Below are 14,067 nucleotides of genomic sequence, written 5' to 3'. Positions count from 1 at the left end.
CACGATGCTCCGGCGCATGAAGTGTACTGGAGGGGTAGGAGAAGGGAGACGGGGTGAGTGGCAAGGAGACAAGATTGGGGAATAGCTCAGGGAAATTGGGTGGGGGGTGCAAGGAAAGGCGGAAGGTTGAGGGTGTGGGCAGGAAATGGGAGCATATGGGGAACGGGGAGGGCATCCAGGGGCTCGAGGGTTAAAAGGGAGCGAAGATAACGTGCTTTGAAGGCGAGGAGTTTGAAGGAGGCAGAAGTTCCTGGCGTTTATTTCATTATGGTGTTCTTTTGTACATGTTCAGCTCAGTCTTTCGTTTGCCTGAAGAGCATTCATTGGTCTGTAGCTATTTCAGGTGATGTCCAAAGGAGGACGAGCCTCTCTGGCGGAGTCAATATAGGTTTTACCCGTCGTCTCGGTTTTTGGCAGAGGGTCCGCAGTGCTCGTCAATGCACTTATACGTTTCCATAACACAAATTATTTGCGTTTCACATTCAATGGTGATCCTTATTCACAGGATTCCGCGTGGCGTTAAATGCTGTTAGGTATTTATGCAATGATAATACCCAAGGAATTATGGAAGAAGAGCATATTGACTAGGGAAAATTGACAGCGGATTAAAAGAGCATCCATTCTATTAACAAAAGTTTTGTTATCTGAATAGGTAGTCAAGTTATTTACAGTATATATGTACATTTCATACAGTATATATGTACATATTTACAGTATACTTATACGTACTGTACCAAGTCTACTTGAGTATAATTCCAGCGCTCAAGGCCATAGGGGAAGGACTTCCCAACCGCTATGTCGGGATAAATGGGTGTGTCTCAAGAAAAGTGTCCTGATTGATTTTGGTATACTGAGATACCATGGAATGACAGTAATCGTGCTTGTTAGGTTTTGCATGAATGGAGACTTATTGACTCTAAGTTAGTCAGTTTAACTTGTTCTCTTTGTGCAGACCAAATAAAGAAGGCATGAAAGGTGACTGCAGAACATTATGATCGGCGATAGAAAGTTGAAGAATTTGATATAGGGGAGAAAAATGTCCATGCTGGACGGAATGAAGGGAGCTTGAATGTATTTGGGATTGAAGAAGAAAACAAGTACACTGTAGCCTGGCGTGTCAGGATGTTTCTGGATAAACGAGCCTACGAAAAAATTGCTGGGCTCAGTCTGCATCATTGCAAAACCTACGTATATCTTAAACGATAAACTACCAAACATTACTTACCTTTCATTGGCATCGGGCTCAACCTTGTGAACATTAACTTAAGGCATGAGACAAACTTACCGTTCCGTATTAATAAACATTTTATTGAATTTTACAAAGTTTGTCTTCCTTACCAAATACTAATTTAGGAAGCCCTCAAGAGAAGCTATCCATAATGAAACGGATCATGGAAAAAGGCTACCTCGATCAAATAATTATAGAATTCTGTATGTAAATGGGTACGTCAGGATCCACAAATGGAATCCTGATAATTGCCGAGTATTTTTACAAATCTCACAGCAGGTGAATTGTTACGGGCCTCTTTCTTTCACATTTGGAGCTCACTCTCAGTATTTAAAACATAATGTAATTTTAGCGCTTTTTCTTTTCACCTAGTGCCTCAAAGAAGAACTTCAGAGTTGGCTATAGACGAACATTTAAAATATAAGAATATTCTAGGGTGAGTATAGCTCAGACTTTAATGAAAACAGCTACCCATTCTTGGATCTAGGTGAGAATTAGGGTCACATAGTCCCATAGTTAATCAGGTATTTTGAATTCCTTTCTTAAGTATTGAAGGATATTTTTGACTGCTAACACTAAAATCCAAAATAAGTGATTATATCTTAAGATTTAATTATGCTCGAACTTGTAGGGACTTAAAAAGGTGGATAATTCTTGTCAGAGACCCAGTCAGTATTACTTGGAAATGAAATCCAATGCAAATGCGATGAGTGAATACCTTTCTGCTACTTAGATAAAAGTAACTTCAGTGGGCACGATTAGTTTTAGTGTTTCCTGAAATTTTTATAGCGCGTGCGACAAAACATTTAATAGAATGAATAATAAGGAGAATCAAAATTGAAAAATGAATAAATTCCAAGACACTTCGGGAGAAGGCGCAGCAGTAACTTTTGAAGAAGTCATCCGATAATATGCATTTCAATGAAAAAATTTCATAGTGTAAAAATCATATTGACCGGGATTCGAACTCGGATCCCTCGATGTCCGGCCAAGAGCTCATATTGGCCGAGTGTTGAAAATTTCAGAGTTTGAGAGGACGCCTCGATAGCTTAACTGGCCGTACATCGAGGAATCTGAGTTGTAATCCCGGTGATGGCGAATGATTTTTACACTCTGATATTGTTGCATGTAAAAATGAATCATAATCAAATATTGAGTCTCCACGTTTTTTAAAATCATTTTAGTCTAAGGAATAGTTTACGTTTCCGCGGGTGATAGTACTAGTAAAGCTTTCATAACTCTCTAGTTTGGCGAACTGCTACATTCTGGGAACTTCGTCTCGGTGCTCCGCTGCCGTTTTAAACCGTCTGGGAAATATCTTTCCCAAAATAGTATGATTCACCAAATGGGAACAGATGGAGGATTTCACGGCCTAATCATTCCATGGAATAAACACGTGGAACATATAATGCTCAATCAATATCCGTAGAAGACAAGGTGGTAGCTATTCAAATATATTTAAGTGAAATGAGGTCAAATTTGTTATTACTGACAAATGACTATTCATAGTTATCTATATCAGGCTGCAAATAAATTACTGGGGGAAAATTTCAGTTTCTCGAACTGAAATGAAAGTAAATACCTTTCCTCGGTAAAAGAAAAATAAACTTTTGAACTTATCAGTCTGAAATGGTTTTAAAAGTGATGTTTTAAATCCTGAAATCAGAGAACTTCCCATGAAATTCAGGTGCGTAAAGCTTAAAGACCCAGCCGATTTTCTAAAATTATGTATACTGCATAATTAATAATCAATTTTCGACCATTTGCATATCCGCTATCCCAGGTGAGACGTCACGGTGAAGTGTGTCATTGGGGTTAGGGGATCAGTAATTAAATTTGGGCAAATGGAAAATTCCCGTTTGTGGGACAATTATTTTATAAAAATAATTCATTTTGATTTATTATGGGATAGAACTCTCCAGTTGCTATCAGTTAAGCGAATGAGAGAAAAGAACCAAACGAAAATAGCAGGTTGAGTTAGTTTATTAACAACTTGGGGAATCATTGTCTATTTTAAGTTTTTCTTACGGACTTGTGTTGCTCTTTAGGATTTACCACAGTCGTTTGCAGATCTTAATTCCTTATATGGAACTTATTAACTCTTTACCGCATTGTTCTAGGATATTTCCGGTAGAACATTCTAGCAATCTTGTCATGGATTATCGATCTTAAAAGGACAATTCATCATGTTAGATGAAAATCTAACACCCCCGGCAATATGGACGCTTGGTAGAAGTCTCGTATATTTTGTTTGGGTATAAACCGTCCGGATTCTTCCGCACAAATAAATGAAAACTTTGAACTTGGATGGGAATAATCACCCCTTCGATTAGCACTTGAGGTAAGGAATGAGTCGTTATGCGCATTATTTTCCAATACGCGTGACAGCCCGAAAACGAAACACCCAAGTGTCGATAAGTGCTTCCGGATGGCATTATGCTTGACGTCCGATGCGGAAGAGACTCATGGTGAATGGGCCGGTGGTGAGGAAAAAGCGAGCCCTTAGGATCAGCTAGGGGCGCGATGGGGGGGGGGGGGGAGAGATACTCATGGATATGGGAGGGGTAGCCCGTGAGGAGAGGGAATGGGAAAGAGGGCATTGGAGACGGGTGGCGGGCGTTGGCTGGGCTGTGTGCGGGTGAAAGTACCATGAACCCTCCGCCTCTTGTCAACCGGGTTGATTAATGCGTGTTTCTATGGGAATTGGGTGCCATTGCAGAAGAGGAGGCGGGGGAGGAAGAAGGGAGGCGTATGTGTGCGTGAGAGAGTGAGGGAGAAAGAAAAAGTGTGGGAAGGGAAGCTCGGGGGAACAGGAGAGGGGAAGGGTTTCAGGGTCCCGTAACGAGAATGCTGTGGGCTGTGATGGGCGAACACGGGAGGTTGGAAGGAGGAAGCGGGTGAGGGGTGGGTGGCGTGAAAGGAGAAGCGGGGCAAGGATGGAATAAGTGCGCCGACGGGGGGGAGTTGAGTTTTGAAGGGGAGAACTGAAGAGGGATAATGCACGGTAAGGGGTGAAGAGATGGGGAGGGAGGACGAGGGGGTTTTGGCATGAGATTACGTGTTAAGAGGTGGATGGGTGTGGAGAGATAGGCGAAGGGAAGTGAGAGGTGAGTGGGAAGACGGTGACTGGAAGATATAGACCCAAGAGCAGAGGGAAGGTTGAAGACGTAAGGGTAGAAAGAAAAGATTTCCATTAAGATCACCGCCATTAAGACCTTCACTTTACGAAAATTCACTCGAATGGAAGGAAAACACTTTATTATCAATCAAAATTCCACGTTAAAATCAATTATTTGATAGAAATCTGTACACCAACGTTAGCAGATTATGCAGAATTGTTTAATTTCAAATGGAACACAAATAAAGATAAATAATAAATATTTTGATGCCTTCGAATGCATTTCTTTCCCACACTAGGTTTCAAATCTTAATAAATACCGGAAAATTTCGATGAATATCTCTATATGAATTTGTTTCATAAAATACTAGAGTCAATTTATCTCTTAAACTAGTGTTCATTAACATGTATTTTCCGTGAGATAGGAATTTGAATTTTAAGTCTTTAATTTAAAAAACATTCTGATTCAAGAATCGAATCTAATTCGAAACACATACTCACCCTACAATACTTACAATAATGAAACTTAAAAGATTATACATATTATCAGAAATACGTCATGAACTTATCAATGTTTGCAGGGTAAAGAGATTACTTCAGATTCCGAATCGAAATCGCAAGGATGAAATGAGTTCTCACTCCGTGTAAATCAGCTCTCTTGGAAATACGTGAACAGTGTGAGAAAATTGGGACAAAATGGGAGTGGGGTGTACTGGGTAGGAGGTAAAGGAGTAGAAGGGAGGAGAGAGTTCATGGAGGGAGATGGATTGGTAGAGCAAGTATTTAGAGAGAGAAGTTGGAGGGAGTGCGTGCGGTTGGCAAAAAAATTGATGGCAAAGGTAGTTGATGAGGGGAGTTAAGAAGACGCGAGAGGGAATGGAGGAACATTTAATGTTGGGAGAAATGGGGGAAACGACGTGTAGCAGTAAAATGATGACGGAGAATTGAGGAGAGAGGCGGGATAATGTTCCGTGGTGTCAAGTTCATTACAAAAAATAACTCCGTTTCCGTCTCGAAAACTTGGGTAACATTCCTCTTCAACTTCAGGAGAAAGCATTATTATAACCTTTTGAACTTATGCGATATTGATGTGTTAAGCACTTTCCGTAATGAGAAAATTGACTGAGGACTTCAAGCTGGAGGCTATTTGGATTAATGTAAGCATTTTCTTCAAATCACTAACGTATATTAAGGATCTAACAACTTTTGTATAGATTAGTGCGTTACGTTTGTCATTTAATGAAAAAATGGAGGAACTTCTAATGTCAGAAACATTTTAGGCACCCTTTCGAGAATTCTGATGCTCTCATTTGCTTTTAAATTTGAAAAAAATATGATTAGAGTGCTTATATTATCATTGAAATAACAAGTACCCCCTGCCTACTTTTGATTAGGAAATTGAAATTCAGTGAAGATGAGGAAAATGTATTTTATCGCAGCAGTTAAGGAATAAAGCCAATAGTAATTAGTAATTTGTTCCCATTTAGTATAGATGAAAAACGAGATTTGTTCAAAGAACGTTCTTTTTCGGTTCTAATATCATTAAAGACCCACAATAAGATACAACCATTTTTTATTATTTGACTAGAGTAACCCGGAAACTAGAATTAAATGTGTAATAGAAAATAGCCGGTTCATTGGTCAAAATGAATCTTATTATGCTTGAGGATTTTTTGTTCTTTCGATAGTTATTTTTGGTTTTCATCTTTTGCCCAAATCTACGAACTGGACTCGGTGCAAAAGGTGCTATTATTACTCCTTTTTTGCGTCACAAGTGCTCACATTGGGTTTACTCATCAGTAGCTATTCCTGTGCGAAATATCATTCCTCATGTCAGGGTATCTTACGGCTGCAGGTGCACCTCGTCTACGGCTATGCGTGCGCCTTTCATAAAGCATCGTGGGAGAAAGCAGGAATAAACCTCATGCCACCGATCCCTATGCCCCTGTATATATGTATGCCCGGCGAGCACTAAGCTTCGCGGGAAATATACTTCGCAGGAAACTTTCTGCCCACTGCAGGCTCCTGCCTTATATTAAATTATAGATCAAACTACTGCACTTAATCTCTCTTTGCAACCGTTGGTGTATATCAGTAATGTTTAATCAATAAAATGTAGAGTTTTTTCTTGCGGATAATCTCTCGATATTCTTTGAAATTCACATTATTTTTTTATAAAATAACGCAATGGTAAGCATTACCTGGATGTGATATATTAAAATACCGTGAAATTCAGGGAATATGCTATTCTATTTCAGTTATATATTTTTCAAAACATTCTAAAATTACAAATATTTAAATGAGAGCAACTTTTACTGGCTGAAGCAGATGGATGTATTCGCTAATAGTAATGTAAAGCTTCGCCTAGTAATTATTTCCAAAGCATTTTATTGGAGAATTTTGAGTGATTGTACATAGAAACAGGGACACTTCTGGGTCAAACTTCTGCATATAAGAATACTACAATGAGCGTATATACACGAAATAAGGTACACTTTTTTACATTCATATTTTTCTATTTATCTAAGATAATACGTCATGATAATTGTATAGTTTATTTTACACAACCGATATCATTTCAATATGCATGTTGTAGCACGGAACTCATAATCTTTTTGACGAATGCAGATATTAGAAAGGTGTTGATAAACAAGACTTAAGTTAAAATATGTTATAATACTATAAAAAATATGAACTTTGGCTCCCAATGAATACCACGGATAATTTAACATTAGAGCAAATAATGTTTTCGAAAATTTTAAATTTAAGAAAAATTACCAATTATATAAACATGGCGAAACGTATTACCCATCATATTTTTTGCAATAGTGACTTAATCATACTGAGAAAGAACACTATAATATCTGCAGCGGTGGATCAAGTCTTAAGATTTAAGGATTAATATTTCATTGTCGCCAACCTGTCAAGGTTCAATCAAAAATTTAATCCAAATATCAAAAACGATCCAATTGAGAATCACAGCTCTAGGGAAATCTTTTACCATTGATGCTTCGATAAACTGCGATAGGAGGCATCAATTCCGTTTTATTTTTTAATTTGACGCCAATTATGTTGGTTAGTTTTAATTATTTCAAAATTGTTTTTATTGCCAAATAATTTAATTTTTAAAATGATAATTCCTTTTCAAAGAGCCTTATAGAACTCCCAGTTCTTGCAACAAACTTTAGGGTGATCAAAATGAAATAGAGATGGCTTAAATCTTCCAAATAATATTATTGGATTTATCATAGTACTGTTAATTAATGTAGCTTGTGTTCCCTCTCCTCATTGTTTTAACTAAGCCAGCCGTTCTTTGCAAAGACTTAAGCAGGATGTTTATTATAATATTTTAATCAATATGACTACTTCCATGTCTCCTTCCTCTTCAGATTAGAAATTTTTGACATATTTATTTTTGAACATAGGTTGACACAAAACAGCCTCGCGTATTGCAATTAGGTATTAGTAATTCCTGCGCCGCCCGGTACTCAGTGGCAGAAGGGAGCGGATAATTCTGAACCAAATGTATTTAAAATCAACGTGTGACGAAATACTTTTTCTCGAGAGAATTTTCCAATTCAAGGAACAATTTTATACCAGAGCCCCGTTAATCAGAGCTATTGTTCAAATTCAATATCCTAAAGATGCAGATCTTGCATGTCAACCTTCGAAAATGGCATAATTTTTTAATGGGAATAATAAGTGCTGCTCCGTTTTTACCGCATGTGGATTAATCTATACCCATGCCATACCCCAAAAATTGCTGTTAGACCGTGTGGATAGGGTATTTAGGGTATTGGCCGTGCATGCAGAAATATTAGTTCCAGCATTCCTTTTAATACATGTTAGTACACCCCTCACAGTGCAACTCCCGTGCGTAGAATTGTATTCAATAAATGGCGCGTTTGACAAATTCATCAATTGCCAGTATACAGAGTAATTTAATTTTTCGGGATCACGCACGTGCAAATTGCAAGGACTAATAGCTTTGTAAAACAGGCTCCAGATTTACATCTATTCCTGATCATTTCTGAGTCACGCACACGGATGCGCATCCGGTTTGAAAAAAACATTTTTAACGTTCCTCCGTTAATGACGTGTCCGTCCAATTAATGCCCGCGATCATAAACCCTTCCGACTCTCCAAAATGATATATATATATTGCTCTTTTGTAACCGCTGTCCATGAGCCTTCTCGAGGAAAAGGATCCCCCAACAGCCCATAACACGCCACCTCGAATCACAAACACTCAAGTTTATTCGAATCTCTCTCGAATCCCTTTGAAACCCCACTTGCCGGAGTCAAATTTTTTTTTACGCCCTAGCAGTAAACGATCACCCCAAATTTTCACTCAAACTCTCCCTTCTCCTTCACCTCGCTCCCCTTCCCCCCCCCCATTCCATCTCCGCGGGACGGGATAACAAAAGAACTCATCCCTCCGTCGTTCTCCCCACTTTTTTACGACCCACACTCGCGCATTTTGTCATTCCTTTGTTATCCCCCGCCCTTAATCTCCTCGCAACCCCCCCTCCCCGCCACTACCAACACCACCACACCCCCATCCTCCCATCATTCTTCTTCGCGTCTCCCCTCTACATTCCTGGGGATTCTCTCAGCCCTCTTCTCTCTCCACCCTGCCGCTCTCATCCTTCTTGCGCCGCCATACCGCGCATACTACTGCGCCCCATTCTTTTCCTTCTCCCTCCTCCCCCATCACACGTCCCACCGTTTCACTCTCAACCCCTTCCATTCTCTTTTCTCACCACACACACAAACACATGCCGCGGCGCCCACCCACGTCAAGTCGCCCCGTTTCAGACCCATGACGATCGCCTCCTGGCCCGTGAGTGACAACGCTTAAATCCGAAACCTCGCTCTCTAAATTCTTTTCTCCCTTCCTTCTTCCCTCGCCCCCTTTCCGCCTCCTTAATCTCTCAGCTCCCCCCACTCTCTCTTCCTTTTGTTCGTCCGGGTAGTATCTTTTGGCCTTCGAGGTTTTGATATTTTGCAGCTTTCACGGATATTTTTTGCCTTCTTTCTGCGTGAGAAGTTCCTTCATGTCTTCTCGCCTTTGCCTTCACTTACATAGTCCGGCATGGGAAACATAGTTTGGAAATAAAATTGATTTTAGGGTAATCCTTGAGCGGTGTACGAGGGTCATCCGGAAAGTAGTACCCGTTCGTGCCGCATGAAGTGCTGACGACGCGAGTAGCCGCTGGACGAGGTCAGATAGCTTCAGTGGCTTGTCTGCCTTCTCTGAGCCAAGTTGCGTGACGCTAGCATTGCCTGTGTTGTTTCTGTGATTGTTTACAATGTTTAAAAAAATTGAGAACGCCGCCAGTTGTGAAGTGAGGGCAGTGATTAAATTCCTCAATGCAAGAAACGTTCGCCCATGTGATATTCATCGCCAATTAAAGGAGGTGTATGGAGACAATGTAATGGACGAGTCGTCTGTTCGGCGGTGGTGTCGCAACTTCAACATGGGGAGGGGGAACACACACGACGATGAGCGTTCGGAGAGACCGTCTGTCATTACAGACCAACTGGTGAGCTCAGTTGACGAATTCGTGAGGAACGATCGGCGCGTCACAATTGATGACATCTGTGAGCATTTTCCCAATGTTTCTCGAACAATTGTTCATGAAATTGTTAAACACCATCTGCATTATGCAAAAATTTGTGCAAGATGGGTCCCTCGCGTATCTCAATGAGCTGGCGGCGAAGGGCTATGCAGCAGGAATACAGAAACTTGTCACACGTTATGACAAATGCCTTAATTTGCTTGGAGATTATGTTGAGAAGTAGTTTAAAGTATCCTCTTTCAAATAAAATTTTTTATGTTTGTTAATATTTACTTTTGTGTCTTTATTTCACGAACGGGTACTACTTTCCGGATGACCCTCGTCATCGTACTTCATTCTTCTTGTAATGTTCCCCGAATTAGGAGACCCATGCACTTCGAATCATTCCAAATTCAACTACTTTGTTTATGTAATGATCGTAGTTCATGGATGCATGCTTGATTTAAATAATTTTACGTCACCTTTTTATGGGATGAGTAAGAACTGGTGACTTACAAAAAATCTTAAAAGTCTGTAGTTTATTTGTTTATTTTCAAGACGAGGCACATACACGTGTGACTTAATTATGTAGCATAAAACTTTCAGGAAATTAACATGACTGTTTTACTAATACTTAAACTTAAAGGTAAATGGGTAGATAAACGGTTAATTAAAGAGAATAGTTTTTGTACATCTATGTAGAATATTCAATAATACATTCTGTGAATATTTTAAAGTATTATATTCCCGCTAACCCAAACCCCTCTACCAATGGCAAATGATTTTGCTCAAAGGTGTTTTCATAGCAGTTTGTAATCTAGCGGAGGAAGACCCTTTGTTTTCATTTCCACCCTAATTAACCCGCCACTCTCTCCCCCATCCTGATATCGCGCTAAAACTCGATTCCCCAGAATCTCCTCTTGCCCTCTCCCCTCCACGCTCTCTTCTCTCGTTCCATTGTCTCCCTCCTCCCACTCTCCCACCCCCCCATTTCCACCACTCCTCAAGCCACTCTCCCTTCCCCTCGCCTTTCTCTTGAACCCGGCATTCTTCCCTTCTTCCTCACTCACGCGCACGTCCGGGGGACAGCTGGTAGCATGGAAACAAAGCGGCCGTAAATGATGTGGGGAGGAAACAAAAGCCGGCGAGAGAATGAGAAGGGGAGAATTTCTCTTGAGCGTGAGTGAGTTTGCTTGCTCGTTTGTGTGTGTGTGTATGTGTGGGAATCCGTAGTGGTCTCCTGGTCTCTCGTGAAATAAGAGAGAGGGGACGCGTAGGGGAAGAAGACAAGTTCGTGTGGGTGGAAGAATACGAGTCAAAATACCCCATTTTTTCTTCCGTCCTTTAAGACTCCCCTCCTTCCCTTCTCTCCTCCCTTGTCGTGGTGAAGCAACACGTGGGCGTTTCGGGCGAGAATGGGACGAATGAGGGAGGGAAGGAATTGGGGAACGGGAGTTTTTAAGGAGTAAACGTGGAGGGAGAAGAGCCTTGGGGTGGGACAGAGAGGTCTCATTCCCCCTCTCAATACTGGGGATGTCCCGGAGGATAAGAGTTTCTTAGGAGCCGCGGGTGTGTGTGGGGAGGGGCGTGAAGGGTGAGCCGTGGAGGGGGTTTTAAGGGTCACAATGGATTGTGGAATGCGGGGAATGGAGGGGGACTGGTTCCCCATGACGGGCGGATGGGTGTGAGAAGGGGACGGATGCTTACTATCCCCTGTCCTTTTCCCCTTGAGATGGAGTGAGAGGGGAAGGGAGAGGAATTTGAAGCTTTTATCGCCGCGGGATTACCCGAGGGAAGACAGTTGGGCGGCGGGGAAAGGGAAGTTGGTTGGATTCATTTTTCACAAATGATGGGGGAAGGAAACTCCAAAGATTTGGTGGGAGGAAGAATGGGGAGGATTTTTTTTAGTTCCGTAGCAGCTTTGGAAATGGTAGATCGAACGATCCATTCTTACTTCTTCCGTTTTTAAAACAAAAGCATTTCGGGAGAGGGGTGATGGATGAAAACAAAATAGCCGTTGTGAGTGTTGTTTGGACGGTTTCGGTGAAATGGCGCATAATTCAGTCCAAAACGCTGGTCGAAGGCTTAATGTTTGTGTAAACTCTTTTTTAAGGGACGAGAGGTTGAAAATGTTTACGGGAATTAAATTAGTTTAAATATCGAGGGAGTGTGGCAACAAGCGGAGGATAAACAAAGGCATGGAGGGTATCGTGTTTGGATGATGTTTTGAGAAATAAAAGAAGTCCAAGTGACAGGCAATTAAAACCCCAGACGACCTCACACAATTCCTTTGTTCTTTGGGAAAATGATTGCAATCAAACTGTGATCCTTATTGTGTAAATGACGTCGTAAAGGCCGATATTTGTTTACAAAACTGCTTTTTTGTGTGCATGTTCGGTTTTATATAGTTCCCTGTCCTAATTCATGATAACCGGGCACTGTCACATAAATCTAATTTACTTTGATTATCTTCACTAGTGCATAATAAGAGAAATAAAAAACAAAATTAGAGAAAATAATGGTATTATTATATAAAAACCTGTGAATCTAACACTTTTAATTTGTTGTGAGTATTCGATTTATTGTTGAAAAAATTACTACCAAATATTTGTATTTCAGGCACAAATCATTCAGCATCTCAAAAATTCAATGGTAAAATCTGTAATTTTAGACGCAATAAATTTTAAGAGTTTCACAAGTAAGTAGTCTGAGTGCTAAATCTGTTAATATCCGATTTCAGGATAGAATTGGAACAAATACCAGGCCCGTATGAATGAAAACTGTTCGTGCATTTCATAACAAACATTCAATCAGTATCACATCGTCGTAAAATAATGGAAATTTAATGCTCTATTCAAATCTCTATCTCAAAATTCTCCGTAAAAATATTTAACGCGCCTGAATCCTCTCCAGCATATTAATACCCCGTTCATGCATTTCACTGCTCCATCTTCCCCTCCTAAAATCATCCCATTCCACCATTTCTCTACCAGTATCTACTATTCTCTCGTATTCCTCTTAACCTTCTAAACGGCATTCAGAAGTATTCAATCTGCTTGCGCTTTCCCTTTCGATTGTTGCATTTCACGGAATGATGAGTCAAAAGCAGAGAAATTTTACTCATAATTATTTTGGGAAACCTTTATTACACTAGATTTTAATAATCTGGACATATTAAAATGTGAAACTGAAGTGACCATTTCAAACAACACCCAAAATATCATATTGCCATCTTTATGTTACCCATATTTATTTTTCTTCAATTTTTTAAAGAGATTTTTTTAGTATCACAAACTCCATAAAGTGAAATAGTATTCTATTCTTTAATTACCTCTCTCGTGGAGAGCTTAAATTGTTTTTTGGCTCAGAGTTAAATGTAATATCTTTCTCTTTCAAGACATTTCATTTTCGTTTAAGAGGCATTTCTCAATACCTCTTACGCAGGTTAAACTATTTCCTCTGGGTGAAATGAAGAAATGCTCCTGCTGTGAGAGTGTTGACCATTTTATTAACTCCTTTAATAGTTTATTCAGAAATGCTATTCGGGTGTTTGGATGGACGGGGTAGGAATGGTGCGATAAGGAATAGATAGCCTGAGGGATCAAAAGATTGTTGGAGCCAGCCACGTTGGCATAGGAATCTACTTTGGAAGAAGATTCTCCTTAACCTCCCATTCTGTTCCCCTTCCCAGCATCTACCACCGCTCTTCCATCATTCCATTTCACTGCTGCATCCCTGCCATGCCACCTTATCGTTACCTCGCATCCTGTTCCTGTGGCCCAAAGTATTCAAGCCGCTCTATCAACTGCCTCGCGAGGCACGTCTTTATATCGACTCCAAGGGAAACAGTATTCTGTCAACGACCGTTCCCCATGTGCCAACTCCTCGCCCCTTCGTCCCCCTTAATCCGAGTGTGGGTCGGTCTCTTTCCCCCCGTCCACCCTGTCCGCAGGAGGCGAAATAGCCGACCCCCCACCGATGTCCTCGTGTCCCCTCTTCCCCCATTTGAGCTGGCTCAAGTCCCTCGATCCCGAGAAGGGAGGACGCACACAACAACGGAAGCCACTTTATAACATTCCCTCCCCCCCACTCGCCGCAAGATTGAAATCTCCCCTCGATTCCCACACCTACTTCCGTAGCGTTTTCAAGTGCACCCTCGG

This window comes from Hetaerina americana, unplaced genomic scaffold (genome assembly GCF_022747635.1).
Source record: "Hetaerina americana unplaced genomic scaffold, ioHetAmer1.1.p SCAF_8, whole genome shotgun sequence".
NCBI lineage: Eukaryota > Metazoa > Arthropoda > Insecta > Odonata > Calopterygidae > Hetaerina > Hetaerina americana.
Note: the sequence above shows the minus strand (reverse complement) of the source record.